The sequence below is a fragment of the Eptesicus fuscus genome, chromosome 1 (genome assembly GCF_027574615.1).
Source record: "Eptesicus fuscus isolate TK198812 chromosome 1, DD_ASM_mEF_20220401, whole genome shotgun sequence".
Taxonomy (NCBI): Eukaryota; Metazoa; Chordata; class Mammalia; order Chiroptera; family Vespertilionidae; genus Eptesicus; species Eptesicus fuscus.
The window spans coordinates 88,492,386-88,508,958 of NC_072473.1; the positions used below are offsets into that span (position 1 = coordinate 88,492,386).

The 16,573-nt window shown below is 42.4% G+C and overlaps 1 non-coding gene across 1 annotated transcript; it reads left to right on the forward strand.

Annotated features, from left to right (window-relative positions):
- The first annotated feature begins 630 nt into the window (after positions 1-630).
- On the forward strand, positions 631-738 carry LOC114228152 (U6 spliceosomal RNA). Its single transcript, XR_003614252.2, has one exon. It is a non-coding gene; the product is annotated as a U6 spliceosomal RNA (small nuclear RNA).
- The last annotated feature ends 15,835 nt before the right edge of the window (positions 739-16,573 follow it).

Genomic DNA, 16,573 nt, shown 5'->3' on the forward strand with positions numbered 1-16,573 from the left:
TTATGTATTAGTGGCAAGATTGGGTGGTAATGCCTAACTGATTTGGCTCAGTGGATAGAGCATCAGCCTGTGGACTGAAAGGTCCCAGGTTCGATTCCAGTCAAGGGCGCTTACCTTGGTTGCAGGCACATACCCAGTAGGAGGTGTGCAGGAGGCAGATGATCGATGTTTCTCTCTCATCGATGTTTCTAACTCTCTATCCATCTCCCTTCCTCTCTGTTAAAAAAAATATCAATAAAATATATTTTAAAAAGATTGGGTGGTAATGAGTTCATTAAAATAATTAAATTAAATTAAATTAAGCACCAAGTTAGGCAACAAAGAAGAAAAAGACAGGAAATATATGTGTTGGTGGAGATAAACTAGTTACTTCATTCATTCAGTAAATATTTACTTCCTATTCTGTGCCATGTATTGTCATTAGTCTTAGGGACATAATTATGAATAGAACAGTTCAGGAAACTTTCATACTGCCTGAGGGTGGGGGTTGGATATGTACACAGAACCATGAGAAAGGCCTGATAGTGTTTCTCTCAGAGTGAAAGTCACACTGTTTGAATCAGAATTGATGGAGGGGCAGAAAGGGGTTGTGTGAGAATATATTTGAACTTAAAATTCAAAACTACACTGGTGCTCACTTCAGCAGCACATATACTACAAAATCGGAAGATACAGAGAAGATTAGCATGGCCCCTGCACAAGGATGACACACAAATTCGTGAAGCATTCCATATTTTTGTAAAAACAAACAAACAAAAAACTACACTGAAACAGAAGCCAGATTTTCTAGGACTATAGGTAATGATGAAAGTCGGAAAATCTTAAAAATAAAGACACAAACAGAAGGTGAATACACAGGTTTGGCCTTGAGGAACAAATTGTCTCAAAGGTTTGGAGCTCCAAAAAGAGCGTGCAGACTTAAGTGACACTAGGAAGGAAATGGTTCTATTTCCAGAACTGAGCCAACTGCAGCATTGTGAGCTCATGTACTTCTTAATTATCTTTAACACACTCACAGTGTACTGGCAAGGTCAGGAAACTCATTACATAATCAGTGAGTGAAAGTAATCTGACTACTTTGTATTTTCATCACACATACTTGGTACTTTACTGGTAAGAATCAACATGCTGTAACAGAGATTATTTGATCCCCCACAAATAAACTCTGAACAAAATGGTAGGTGAGGATTGCCACCAGCCAGGAGAATGTTTGGAAAGTCCATAAACCAGAAGCATAACAACCCCCCTTGAACTTCCACTAATATACTTACCATGAACCAGGCACTAATCTAAGGACATTTTCCACATTACCTTATTTACTCCTCAGAATGAAAAATGAGAAAGGTTCTAGTGCCATTTTAGAGAGGTAGAAATTGAGGCAAAGAGAAGCTATATATGTTTCCAGGATCATAGAGCTAATAGGTGGCAGGTTTTGGATTTAAACCAAAGGATGGTGGCTTCAGAATCAGACTTCTATAATGTTAAATTCCCTGCTTTCATTCTCACATGGTAAAAGCAAAAGCTACCCAAGACATACCGCCAAACCATCTTGTAATAATTTCTTCTTAGTTCCTTCTGACAGGATGGAAATCCAGTCATCTTAAAGTTAACACAGAGTAAAGAATTAAATATATTTGTTATAGTGAGATAATTCCTTATAAAAACATGTACTCAACTTAAAATTGAGGTGTGTATTTTTTTCTTGCTAGCTATCTCTGAATGTATTGATGTGTCATTATGTGATATTTTCACACTTAAGGGTTACAACCATTCATGATGAGGTCAACCAAAAGCAGTCAATTTTTGGTCTAATGAACAAATTAGACCAATTTTTGATCTAATGAAAAACTCAAGTTGAACTACCTCTGCCTACAGTAATAACTTCTGGTGAGGGTGTTAAATGTTAACTTAGACACACTCTAATGAAGAAATATTAAAATATTAAGTTTGGGGGAGAGACTATTGTAGAATATTGAATCTTCACTGAAGAAGAGCTTTGTTCAGGGGTTTTATATAGTATTTTCTGACCTTTTAGAGTTGCAGGCAAATAGATTGAATAGGATTAAAATAATTACCTTTCCCTTTTCAGTACACTGCATCATGCAGCTTCTTCCCCATTCCAGTTAATTATATTATTGCCATGTCCAATATTCAACAAGTCATATCACAAAATGGCATTTTATTATTCCTAGAATGCTTTTATTCATAGCTGAATACGATTAAGTTGAAAGTTCCTCACTTTCACAAAAATTAATGGAAACCAATTTCATGACCAATTTAGCATTAAATATGTGTTAGTCAAAGAAGTGTTAGCAGAGTATTCCAGAACGGGTCTTTTGTGTGGTTTGAACAGTAGTGTTCAATATATAGTATGGTCATAAATGAATGAGGGGTAGGGATATTCTGTCATCCAGGCAGTCATAATTTTTGCATTTGCAGAAGAAAGTCACTGTGTTTTTCTTTCTTTTTAAAATTTATTTTTATTACAAAACATCATCTGTACACTGCATTGTGTGTTCACCACCCCAAGTCAAGTCTCTGTTCATCACCATTTCCCCCTTATACCCTTCTCCTCTTCCCTCTACCCCACTTAACTACCAGAAAACCACACTGTTGTTCGCGTCCATGAGTTTTCTCTCTCTTTTTTTTCTTTTTTTGCTCAATCTCTCCACACTACCCCACCCAAACCCCACTTCTCTTACAGCTGTCAGCCTGCTCTCTATCTATGAGCCTGTCTCTATTTTGCTTGTTAGTTAATTTTTTTCATTAGATTCCACATATGAGTGAAATCATAAGGTACTTGTCTTTCTCTGGCTTATTTTACTTAGTATAATGTTCTGCAGGTTCATCCATGCTGTGACAAAGGGTAAGATTTCCTTTATCTTTATGGCTGAGTAGTATCCTATACCTGTCAGAATGGCTGTAATTAATAAATACACAAACAAGTGTTGGCAAGGATGTGGAGGGAAGGTAACCCTCATGCATTGTTGGTGGGAATACAGATTGGTGCAGCCACTGTGGAAAGCAGTATGGAGTTACCTCAAAAAATTAAAAATGAAACTGCCTTATGACTCAGAGATTCCACTTCTGGGAATATATCCGAAGAACCCCGAAACACTAATTCAAAAGAATAGATGCACCCCTATGTTCATTGCAGAGTTATTTACAAGAGCCACAATTTAGAAGCAGACCAAGTGTCCATCAGTAGATGAGTGGATTAAAAAGCCATCTACAATTCACAGTGTTTTCCAAGTATGGTCCTAGAATACTTGCATCAGAGTTACCTGGATTGGGTGTTAAAGGTGTATATTTTGTGGCCTCACCCAGAAATAGTGAATCAGAACTTCATAGGGTAGAGGGGAGAGTGAAGTTTAAGAACTACTGCTTTACATACATATACTAATATGTGTTCTACATATGCATATACCTTGCCAGGCTGGTCCTGCAACTGAAATGTGGATGATTCCAACTAGAAGAGCCCTTAGAAATTACCTATGTCAACTCTTTCTGCACTTACCATTTTACCACAGTGTCTGCTAGATTTATCAAATAAAAATATAGGACTCCCAGTTAAATTTGAATTTCAAGTAAACAAAAACTTTTTAAAAATATAGCATAGAGATTAAAAGGAGAGGAGCCAAGATGGCGGCGGAGTTGAAGAGCTGATCTGTTGCCTCGCATGGCAGTTTCGGAAATACAACTAAAAGATGGACTGGTGAGCGTGGCGACTCCTGCTCACGTCTCCCCAGGCTGAGCGGCTGCTCCTCTCAGTCAGCACCTCAGCCGGGGCCATGGGCTCATCGGCGGCCACAGCAGCTGCTGTGGTGGCGGCTGTGGACTCGACGCAGTGGCTCTCGGTGAAGGAAGAGACCATCTTTCTGCAGGACGGGCCCATCCGCGTCACCGACCTGGCCGAGCTGCCCAGTGAGATCCTCGGGGCCCCGGAGGCCACCGACACCGACTTGGAGGATTTCTAGGATTTCCTGTCTTACATTCAAGTCCTTTAGCCATTTTGAGAGAGGAGAACCAAGGAGACAGCAAAGTTAAACAAATGAACTGCGCTGCGCACAGCAATTTCAAAAATACAACTGGAGGACAGAGCCTCTGCCACCCAGAACCACAGGAGAGCTGGCTGAATGGTGGATTTACAGCTAAGAGGGAAGAGGAAAGAGCAAACTCGGAGGGGATAAGGTGCGGAGGCGCATGGGTCGGGCTGGTGGCGGGGGAAAGGTTGTGCAGCTTTTTTTTCCAACCCTAGGGGAGATTAGCTCCCCATCACCCTGAAATCCAGCTTCTGGGGACGCGAGGGAGACCCAGACGCCTGCGGGGAGAGGCTGGAAATTCGGCCTTTGTGTCAGAGAGTGGGAGTAACTTCCTTGGGGAGGTGCACCCAGCAATCAGTGTTTGCTGCACTGGAGTGCGGAACGAGGGGGCTTATAAACGTGGAAAGCAGAAAAAGCAGACTTACAGCCATTGCAATTCGCCACGCCATGGCCTGGTGGTGCCCTGAGACCCTGCCCCACCCTGAGACCCGCCCCGCCCTGGGACCCGCCCCGCACATTTTGCAGGCCCACCTGGGCTCCAAGCAGCGGCTTTTGCATGTGGGTGGCCTGCCCTGTGGCAGCTTGACCAGATGAACTGCAGTTCTGGTCGGATTGCTCCAGGGCCGGATCTAGTCGGACTGCTCCAGGGCCGCTCAGACAGTAGGAGGAAACTGCAGTTTTTGCGGTAATTCCTGCTGAGTGGTCTCAGGCATTAGCTGACCTACACTCCATTGGAGACCCAGAAACGAGGGCATCTAGTGGTCGGTGTGAGATGACACCAGATTTCAACCACTCGCATAAGGGACACATTCAAGAGGCAGACTCAGTGAGCGCCAAAGCCTTGCTGCAACAAGACCCGGCCCATAAACGTGTCTCCTGCACAGCAATTCTTCCTTTATAGACACAGAGGGTCCTCACGGCCAATTGGCCTGGAGGACAATTCCTCCCAGTGACACCAACAACAATTAAGACTTAACTATACAAAGGAGGACCAAGATGGAGGCATAGGGCGGAAGCCTGATTGTTGCCTACCACAACAATTTTGAGACTACAACGGGAGAGCAGAGCAGACACCATCCAGAACCACCGGAGGGCTGGCTGAGCAGATGCTCTACAACTAGAATAAAAGAGAGGGGTACATGGGATGATGCTGATGCCGGTGACCCAAAGATCACACTTTAAGAACTACGGCTCAGGCGACACAATGGCGGCCTGGAACGTGCTTGGCGCAGTTCCCCCGGCGGTCTCCGGCTGAGGGGATGGCTCCACTCGCTGCTGAGCACAGACAGATGAGCCCCTGGAGACATGGGGTGGGAGACTCCGCGCTTGCTGACCTCCGAGTCCTTCAAGAATCTCAACGCCCCGGAAGTGGCCAGGTGTGCAAGCTCGGTGACCGGCCACCGCTGCAGACCCAAGGGCCAACGCAGCGACCCCGGACCAGCCCGCCACCACGCACCAGGCACACCGGAGCTTCGCTGAGCCCGTCGCCCAATGAGTTCTGCAACAGCCGCCCTGGAGCTCTGATAAAATGGCCGAAGGAATCGCTGAGAGGGAATTGACCAATAGGAATTGGGATCAAGAAGATGAAACCCCGCTGGGACCCGGGTCCAGGTGAGGCCGTGCGCCCCTGGGTCCAGGTGAGGCTGGGAACTGGGTCTGGGTGGGGCCGCCCCCCTGGGTCCGGGTGAGGCTATGCGCCCCTAGGTCCAGGTGAGGCTGGATCCTGGGTCTGGGTGGGGCCATGCGCCCCTGGGCTCGGGTGAGGCCACGGGACCCTGGGTCTGGGAGAGGCCTCGCACCCCTGGGTCCGGGTGAGGCCATGCACCCCTGGGTCCAGGTGAAGCTGTATCCAGGGTCCGGGTGAGGCCACATGCCCCTGGGTCCGGGTGAGGCCACGTGCCCCTGGGTCCGGGTAGGCCACACGCCCCTGGGTCCGGGTGAGGCCACGCGCCCCTGGGTCCAGGTGAAGCTGGATCCTGGGTCCGGGTGAGGCCATACGCCCCTGGGTCCGGGAGAGCCTGGGTCCCAGGTCTGGGCGAGGCTGCACGCCCCTGGGCTCAGGTGTGGTCACACGCCCCTGGGTCTAAGTGAGGCCTCAAGCCCCTGGGTCCGGGAGAGGCTAGGTCCCAGGTCCGGGCAAGGCTGCGCCCCTGGGCTCAGGTGTGGTCACACGCCCCTGGGTCTAGGTGAGGCCTCACGCCCCTGGGTCTGTGTAAGGCTGGGTCCCGGGTCCGGGAGAGGCCACGCGCCCCTGGGTCCGGGTGTGGCCATGCGCCCCTGGTCCAGGTGAGGCCATGCGCCCCTGGGTCTGGGTGAAGCTGGATCCCGGGTCCGGGTGAGGCCATACACCCCTGGGTCCGGGAGAGCCTGGGTCCCAGGTCTGGGCGAGGCTGCATGCCCCTGGGCTCAGGTGTGGTCACATGCCCCTGGGTCTAGGTGAGGCCTCACGCTCCTGGGTCTGTGTAAGGCTGGGTCCTGGGTCCGGGAGAGGCCACGCACCCCTGGTCCGGGTGAGGCCATGCGCCCCTGGGTCTGGGTGAAGCTGGATCCTGGGTCCGGGTGCGGCTGTGTGCCCCTGGATCCGGGTGAGGCCGTGCACACCTGGGTCCGGGTGAGGCCACGCACCCCTGGGTCTGGGTGAGGCCTCACGCCCCTGGGTCCGGGTGAAGCTGGATCCCGGGACCGGGTGAGGCCGTGTGCCCCTGGATCCGGTTGAGGCTGGGTCCCGGGTCTGGGTGAGGCCGCGCACACCTGGGTCCAGGTGAGGCCACGCGCCCCCTGGGTCCGGGTGAGGCCACGTGCCCCTGAGTCTGGGTGAAGCCGTGCCCCTGGGTCCGGCCGAGACCAAACCAGAGGGAGTCGGATCTGCATTACCACCATTTGTCCACCATCCAGAGCTGAGGGGTCAGTGCCGACATGTACACATAAGGAACTGGTGGACATTGATATTGGGTCTCAAAAGAACTGTTGGTTCAGAAAGAAACTCACTACAGACTGATTCATTTGCCTATCAGCATAACTATTATTGCTCGTCTCACATTCAGTTCTTATAAGTATATCTCTAGTGACACATGATCTTGCTCATCTAGGGGAAATGATGAACAACAGACTGATGAACAAGAACAGAACCAGAAACAAGGAGGCATCGATCGGACTATCGGGCCTCAGAGGGAGGATAGGGGAGGGTAGGGGGAGGGGGAGAGATCAACCAAAGGACTTGTGTGCATGCATATGAGCCTAGCCAATGGTTAAGTTCAACAGGGGGTTGGGGCATCCGTGGGGAGGGGTGTGGGATGGGAATGGGGGGATGAGGACAAATATGTGACACCTTAATCAATAAAGAAATTGGAAAAAAAAAGAAAGTAAAAAGAAAAAAATATAGCATAGATATATTCTGTGCAATATTTGGCATATACTTATATTAAAATGTTTGTTTATTAAAAATGAAAATTAAACTCGGAGTTATATATTTTATCTGACACCCTCTGATAAGCAAATTGAGATCAAGAGAGGTAGACTTCAATAGTGAAAGCCTGGAGAGGGGGCAGGAGGAGGGGGCTAATGGGGCTAAAAGGGGGACCTCTGTAATACTTTCAACAATAAACATAAATTTAAAAAATAGAGAGGTGGAATTCTAAAATGCTATGATGTCTGTAAGATTACTAGAACTTCATAATTTCTGCCTTTTCTATAACTCATTGATTTCTGCTCTACTGAATATTGACAAGTAAATACTGTTGTAAAAATTCATGGCTATAGCATCAACTAACTTTCAAATGTGTAAAGACCAAAAGTATTTGTTTTATAATAGAAAAATTACTATACATTAAAGTGTCTTTTCATAAAACATTCAATGCTATTTAGTTTATCACAAGTTAAAAAATGATAGCAATATGATTCTAGACAAGTTGATTTCCTATAGCCTTCCCCTCTTACTTAGAACTATATAAAAGTCCTTTTATCAACCTACTTATTTATCTATCTACCTAACTAGCTCACAGTGTATCATTGGCTGACCAAGGAGCATGGGTGGAATTGTGAGATCACAATTATATGAAATGCCAGAATTATGAGTTTCCAGGAACTAAGGCAGGTCATCTAAAAGTAGGATATTAGAACATAGGTGGTTTAGACATGGAAAGCAAAGTTTCCCTTATGCTTTACAAAAAAAAAAAATGTGCTTAGAGACAGAGTCAAAGAGGTCATAAACTCCCCCCTCCCCTTGTATTTTAAGGATAGAAAGGTCAGACAATTTAAAAATATAGGACGGCATGGCTCACTGGTTGAGTGTTGATCTATGAACTAGGAGGTTATGGTTCAATTCCAGGTCAGGGAATATGCCTGGGTTGTGGGCTCAATCCCTAGTGTGGGGCATGCAGGAAACAGCTGGTCAATGATTCTTTCTCATCAGCGATGTTTCTATCTCTCCCTCTCCCTTCCTCTCTGAAATCAATAGAAATATTTCAAAAGAGAGCAATAAAAATATTTTTAAAAGAAAGCAATTTGATTTAATTGAATTGCTTCTTAGAGCATTTGATCTAGTTTCATACATTCATCCAAAGTGTATCATTCTCTAAAAAATTCAAATAGTTTTGGAAAAGAGCATTGATGCATACAGGTATCAGTGTTCATTTAATACAACAAGGACCATTTCTTTTCTGCAACATGTTCTATATACATGTCAACTTCAAATAAAATACTCTGTTTCTTTGTCCATATAAAAACCTTCAAAGGAGTGGTTAGATCCTACCTGGCCTCTTCTCTAAGCTCAATTCAGGTGCTAATAAATGCAATGGAAGAGGTTAAGAAGAAGATTTTTGTCAGGTGTATTTATCTTATTTGCCTAAGAAAGTCTTTACCACCTGCTTTTTGTAGCAATAATCTTTTAGGCTTCTATTTAGTAAGTATCAAAGTGCTTTCACATCTATTATCTCATTTAATTTTGACAACAGTCCTGTAAGTATGCAGAGAAACAATTAAAATCAGATTTTACAGTTTATACATTACAAAACTAAGGCAAGTTTAAAGAAATTAACTAAACTGCTTGAGGTTGCATGAGCATTGTGGCCAAATCCCATGTTCTTAACCACCATTCCACCATCACCAAAATCATGATTGCCACTTCTTTCTACTTCTATTTCTCTTCCTCCTATTTTCCTCCATCATTTTCTCCCCCTTCTCCCCCTTCTTCTCCCAAAATAGGATTTATTTGTTTGTTTATAAAAATATATATTTTATTGATTTTTTACAGAGAGGAAGGGAGAGGTATAGAGAGTTAGAAACATTGATGAGAGAGAAAGATCAATCAGTTGCCTCCTGCACACCCCCTACTGGGGATGTGCCTGCAACCAAGGTACATGCCCTTGACCAGAATCGAACCTGGGACCCTTCAGTTCACGCCTATGCTCTATTCACTGAGCCAAACCAGTTAGGGCCCACAATAGGATTTGTTGAGCTTAATAGGTGACAGTAATGATGATAAGTGCTTTAAAGACACATTTTCATTTAATTTTTACAATGACCTTATGATTGTCCTCATTAGCTAGACGTGAATACTGAGTTGAGAAGAATGAAATGTCACTCAGTTAATATGTGATGAGCCATAATTAGAACATAGGCCTTCTAATAGCTAGTTTATTCTCTGATATGAAAATCTGATACATAAAAGCACACTCTCTAAGTATAATAATGCATGTTCTGGCATTGAGATTAGATGAAAAAATATGATGCAGGAAAAAACTTGTCTCTGGAACATGTATTTCCTCCACTTTGTCTGACTCTCTTGATTTCTTCACAAGTTGAATGTTCTAATACTATAATGGTATAATAAATAATGGCAAGGGATAAAGGCACTGTCCTGTTACTTAAAGTAGGAGGCAGGTCAATGTGAATGGCAGTATTTCTGACTTGATACAGAATCTCAGAACTTTGCATCTGTAAGTACGGTTCTTATACTTAACACATCTCAGAAAGAGGTTTTCCCTACAGTTTCAAAATAGGCTGAATCTGCAGGCAGGAGTTAAGTTGCTTTTGTTGAAAATCCTGACAGTGGAGACAGTAAGCCAGGATTTTCATTATATCATGTATATGACATGCTGCTTTCAGGCTATGAGATGTGAAAAAATGATAACCTGCCATAAACTCAGTTTGCAAGTATCTTCATTCCCCACTGCCTGGCAGATGAGCATAAAGACATTTTAATAGCCTGTTATAGTTATCTCTATAATAGCCAGCACTTTGCTTTGAGTGAACTCTGGATGCCAAACTATCATATAAATAGTAGTATTTCCTACATATTATTTTTTTAATTGAAATTATTTATCGTTTAAAGTATTACCTATGCATCCTTTTTCCCCCATTGACCTCTCTCCAGGAACTACTATCCCCCAGTACATGCTCTCATTCCTCTACTGTCTGTGTCCATTGTTTTTGCTTATATGCATACATACAAGTCCTTTGGTTGATCTCTTACCCCCATACCCCTCCTCTGGCTTCCCTCTGAGGTCTGATAGTCTGCTGGATGCTTCTGTGTCTCTGGATCTATTTTTGCTCATTATGTTCCACAAATGAGTGAGATCATGTGATATTTATTTTTCTCTGACTGGCTTATTTCGCTTAGCATAATGCTCTCCAGGTCCATCCCTGCTATTGTGAATGGTAAGTGTTCCTTCTTTTTTACAGCAGCATAGTATTCCAGATGTACCACAGTATTTTAATCCACTCATCTGCTGATGGGCACTTAGGCTGTTTCCAAATCTTAACTATGGTAAATTGTGCTGCTATGAACATAGTAGTTCATATGTCATTTCTGACTGGTGTTTCTGATTCTGTGGGATATATTCCTACAAGTGGGATTACTGGGTCAAATGGGAGTTCCATTTTTAGTTTTTTGAGGAAACTCCATACTGTTTTCCACAGTGGCTGCACCAGTCTGCATTCCCACAAGCAGTGCAAGAGGGTTCCCTTTTCTCTGCATCCTTGCCAGCACTTGTCATTTGTTGATTTGTTGATGATAGCCACTCTGACAGGTGTGAATGGTACCTCATTGTCCTTTGATTTACAACTCTCAGATGATTAGTGACTTTGAGCATGTTTTCATATGTCTCTTGGGCCTCCATATATCCACTTTCAAAATGTGTCTATTTAAGTCCTTTACCAATTTTTTGATTCAATTGTTTATTTTCTTTTGTTAAGTTGTATGAGATCCCTGTAAATTTTTGAGATTAGGCCCTTATTAGATATAACATTAGCAAATATCCTGCAATACAGTGAGTTCTCTTGTTATTTTGTTGATGGTTTCTTTTGCTGTGCAGAAGCTTTTTATTTTTATATAGTCCCATTTGTTTATTTTATCCTTAGTTTCCATTGCCCTAGGAACTGTATTGGTAAAGATATTGCTACGACATATGTCTGCTATTTTGCTGCCTATGGATTTTTATGGTTTCCTGTCTTACGTTTAAGTCCTTTATCCATTTTGAGTTTATTTTTGTGTATGGTGTAAGTTGGTGATCTAGTTTCATTTTTTTTGCATGTATTTGTCCAATTTTCCCAACACCATTTATTGAAGAGACTGTCTTGACTCCATTGTATGTTCTTGCCTCCTTTGTCAAATACTAATTGAGCATAATGACTTGGGTCAATTTCTGGGTTCTCTGTTCTGTTCCATTGGTCTATATGTCTGTTCTTGTGAGTACCAGGCAGTTTTGAGAACAGTGGCTTTGTAATATAGCTTCATATCTGGTATTGTGATCCTTCCAACTTTGTTCTTGTTTCACAGGATTGCTGAGGTTATTCAGGGTCTTTTTCTATTCCAAATGAATTTTTGGAGAGTTTGTTCTAGGTCTGTGAAATATGCCGTTGGTATCATAATAGTAATGGCATTGAATCTATAGATTGCTTTGGGTGTTATGGACATTTTTTAAATTGATTTCAGGGAGGAAGGGAGAGGGAGAGGGAGGGAGAGATAGAAACATCAATGATGAGAGGGAATCATTGATCGGCTGCCTCCTGCAAGTCTCCCACTGGGGATGGAGAGCCCCAGCCCAGGCATGTGCCCTTGACAGGAATTGAACCCAGGACTCTTTAGTCTGCAGGCCAATGCTCTATCCACTGAGCAAAACCAGCTAGGGTGAGTATGGACATTTTAATGATGTTGATTCTACCAATCCACAAACACCGTATATTCCTCCATTTGTTTATGTTTCCCTCTAACAATTTTTTCAATGTCCTGTAGTTTTCCGAGTACAGGTCTTTTACCTCCTTATTTAAGTTTATTCCTAGGTATCTTAATTATTTTTTGTTGCAATGGTAAGTGCGATTGTTTGTTTGTTTTTTTTTGTTTGGTTTGTTTGTTTGTTTTTTGTTTCTCTTTCTGTGAGTTCATTATAGGTGTATAAAAAAGCCATAGATTTCTGGGTGTTAAGTTTGCATCCTGCTTCATTGCCAAATTCATTTACTTATTTATTTATTTAAATATATTTTTATTGATTTCAGAGTGGAAGGGAGAGGGAGAGAGAGACAGAATCATCAATGATGACAATCATTAATCGGCTGCCTCCTGCATGCTCCATACTGGGGAATGAGCCCGCAACCCAGGGATGTGCCTTTGACTGGATTCAAACCTGAGACCTTTCAGTTTGCAGGCTGACGTTCTATCCACTGAGCTAAACCAGCTAGGGCTGAATTAATTTATTAAGTCTAGTTTTTTTATGGAGTCTTTGGGTTTTCCATATACAATATCATGTCATCTGTGAATAATGACAGTTTTACTTCTTTTCCAATTTGGATGCCTTTTATTTCTTCTTGTTGTCTGATCTCTATGGCTAGCCCTTTTGGTACTATGTCAAACAGGAGTGATGAAAGTGGGCATCCCTGTCTTGTTCCTGTTCTTAGGGGAAATGGTTTTAGTTTTTGCTCATTGAGTATGATGTTGGCTGTAGATTTGTCATATAGAGCTCTCATTATGTTGAGGTATGATCCTTCTATTCTCACTTTACTGAGAGATTTTATCAAGAAAGGGTGTTGGATTTTGTCAAATGGTTTTTTGCAACGATTGATATGATTATGTGATTTTTGTCTCTCAGTTTGTTTATGTGATGTATCATGTTTATTGATTTGTGGATATTGTACCAGCCTTGCATCCCCAGAATAAATCCCACTTGGTCATGATGTATGATCTTTCTAATGTAATGCTGGATCCAGTTTGCTAGAATTTTATTGAGAATTATAGCATCTAATTTGATCAGAGATATTGACTTGTAATTCTCTTTATTTGTGGTGTCTTTATCTGGTTTTTGGATGAGGGTAATGCTAACTTCATAGAAAAAGTTTGAAAGTGTCTCACTCTTGAATTTTTTGCAATAGTCTGAGAAGGGTAGGTTTTAGTTTTTTAAACGTTTGGTAAAATTCCCTTGTGCAGCTTTCTGGGCCAGGGCTTTTGTTTGCTGGAAGTTTTTTTAATTACTGCTTTAATTTCCTCCATAGTTATAGGCCTATTCAGATTTTTTTATTCTTCCTGAATGAGTTTTGTAAGATTGTATTTTTCTAGGAATATGTCCATTTCTTCTAGGTTTTCTAGTTTGTTGGAATAGAATTGTTCATAGTAGTTTTTTATAATCATTTGTATGTCTCTGGGGTCTGTTGTTAATTCACCTCTTTCATTTCTGATTTTGTTAATTTGTGTCCTCTCTCTTTGCTTCTTGGTGAGCCTGGGTAGAGGTTCATCAATCTTGTTTATCCTTTTAAAGAACCAGCTCTTGGTTTTATTGATCTTTTGTATTGTTTTTTGTTTGTTTTTTGTTGTTTTGTTTTGTTTTTTTTGTCTCTATGTCATTCATTTCTGCTCTGATCTTTATTATTTTCTTCTGTTCACTCTGGGCTTTTCTTGCTGCTCTCTTTCTAATTATTTAACTTGTAGAGTTAGATAATTTATTACAAGTTTTTTCTTGTTTTTTTGAAGTAGGCTTGTAGTGCTATGAACTTGCCTCTCATGATTGCTTTCACTGTGTCCCATAGATTTTGGATTGTTGTGTTTTCATTTTGTCATTTCTTTCCAGGACGTGTTTTATTTCTTCTTTGATCTCTTTGGTAACACAATCATTGTTTAATAACATGGTATTTATTCTCCAAGTGTTTGATTATTTGGGATTGTTTTTATTGTAATTGATTTCTAATATTATGCCATTGTGATCTGAGAAAATGTTTGATATGATTTCAGTCTTCTTGAATTTGAAGAGACTTTGCCTGTGTCCCAATATATGGTCTAGCTTTGAAAATGACCCATGTGCACTTGAAAAGAGTGTATATTCTGTAGCCTTGAGCTGAAATGTTCTGAAGATGTCTATTAAGTCCATCTGATCTAGTGGGTCATTTAGGATTACTGTTTCTTTGCTGATTTTTTGTCTAGAGGGTTTATCCAGTGATGTCAATGGGATATTAAAGTCCTCTACTATCATTGTATTGCTGTTGATCTCTCCCTTGATGTCTTCCAGAAGTTCTTTTATGTATTTGGGTGTTCCTGCATTGGGTGCATATATGTTTACCAGAGTTATATCCTCTTGTTGTATTGATCCCTTTAGTATTATGAAGTGGCCTTCCTTATCTCTTATTATGGCCTTCACTTTGAGGTCTATTTGTCAGATATAAGTATTGCTACCCCAGCTTTTTTTTTTTTTAATTTCCGTTTGCCCTGAAAAATATTTTTCTATCCCTTCACTTTCAGTCTGTGTGAGTCTCTTGTTCTGAGGTGGGTCTCTTGTAGACAGCATATATATGGGTCATGTTTTCTTATCCATTCAACCACTCTATGTCTTTTGAATGGAGCATTTAGTCTATTTACATTTAAGCTTATTATTGTCTAGAGGCCTGGTGCACAAAATTCATGCATGGGTAGGGTCCCTAGGCCTGGCTGGCGATCAGGGCCAGCTGGGCCCTTCCTTCCCTGGATTCCGGCTGCTGGCCAGGGTCTTCCTTCCCCAGCTGTAGGCCAGGGCCTTCCTTCATTCCACACTGTCCCCTGGTGGTCAGCACATGTCATAGTGAGTGAACAAACTCCTGGTCTCCTGGTCAAACGCCCAAGGGGACACTTTGCATATTAGCCTTGTGTGTGTGTCTGTGTGTGTGTGTGTGTGTCTCTCTCTCTCTCTCTCTCTCTCTCTCTCTCTCTCTCTCTATATATATATATATATATATATATATATATATATATATATATATTTGTAGTCATTTTTATTATTTATGCCTGTGTTATTTCTTCCCTTACTATTTCTTCTTTTTACAACAGTCCCTTTAGAATTTCTTGCATTGCAACTTGATAGTTATAAACTCCCTTATCCTTTTTCTTTTTTTGTCTGAGAAGCTCCTTATTTTTCCTTCAATTTTGAAGGATAGCCTTGCTGGATCAAGTATTCTTGGATTCAGTCCCATGTTTTGCATCACTTTGTATTCTTCACTCCATTCCCTTCTGGACTGATGTGTTTCTGATGAGAAATCATTTGATAATCTAATGGGAGACCCTGTAGGTAATGCTTGGTCTCCCTCTTTTAGCCTTTAAGATTCTCTCTTTGTCATTAACATTTATCATTATAATTACGAGGTGATTTGGTGTGGATTTTTTTGGGTTTGTCTTATTTGGGACTCTCTGTGCTTGTGTGACTCTTTTCTTCCCAAAATCAGGGAATTTTTCTGTCATTATTTCTTTAAATAGGTTTTCTAATCCTTGCTCCTCTTCTTGTCCTTCTGGCACCCCTATTATACGTATGTTGCTTTGTTTCATGTTGTCCCAAAGCTCCCTTAACCTGGCCTCCTGCTTTCTAATTTTTTTCTCCAATTGCTGTTCAGATTTTGTGTGTTTCCCAGCCCTGTCTTCTAACTCACTAATTTGGCCCTCTACTTATTCTAGTTTACTGTTGAAACCTTTCATTGTGTATTGTATTGTTGCTATATCATTCTTCATTTCCTCTTGCTTCTTACTTGTTTATTTTCTCATCCATCTGGTTTCGGAATTATATAACCCTTACTCTGAATTATTTTTCTGGCACATTGAATGACTCCATTTCATTTAGTTCCTTTTCTGGTGATTCCTCCTTTTCTTTCCTTGGTGGGTTGTTTTTTCCCCTCCCCATTTTTGCTGTCTCTTTCTGGCCCTGGGAACCCTGCTTGGGGTTTGAGAGGTTGAAGACCCTACCACAGCAATGGTCCAGAAATTGTTAGCCCAGAGGCTGGGTCTGCCTTGAGTCTCATGCCTTTATTGTTTCTGCTCTGAGTTGTATCCCCTTCTCCCATGGTTCTGGTCCCTCAGTTGTCTGCTTCAGATGCTCGGGGTTGTGGGAATGTGTGCACAGTTCCTCTGGTGTGTGACTGCCTGTGAGGACCCAGGGCCCTCTGACATGCAATTTGTTGTGCGGCCCTGGCACCTGTGGCAGGATGGCATCCTAGGTTCCTCTGGCACCAAACTTGTAGTGCCCTGGCTTGGCCCACTGGCTTTCTTCAGGTTGCCCCAGCAGCACCCTCCTGTGGCCCTGAGTGGGGTG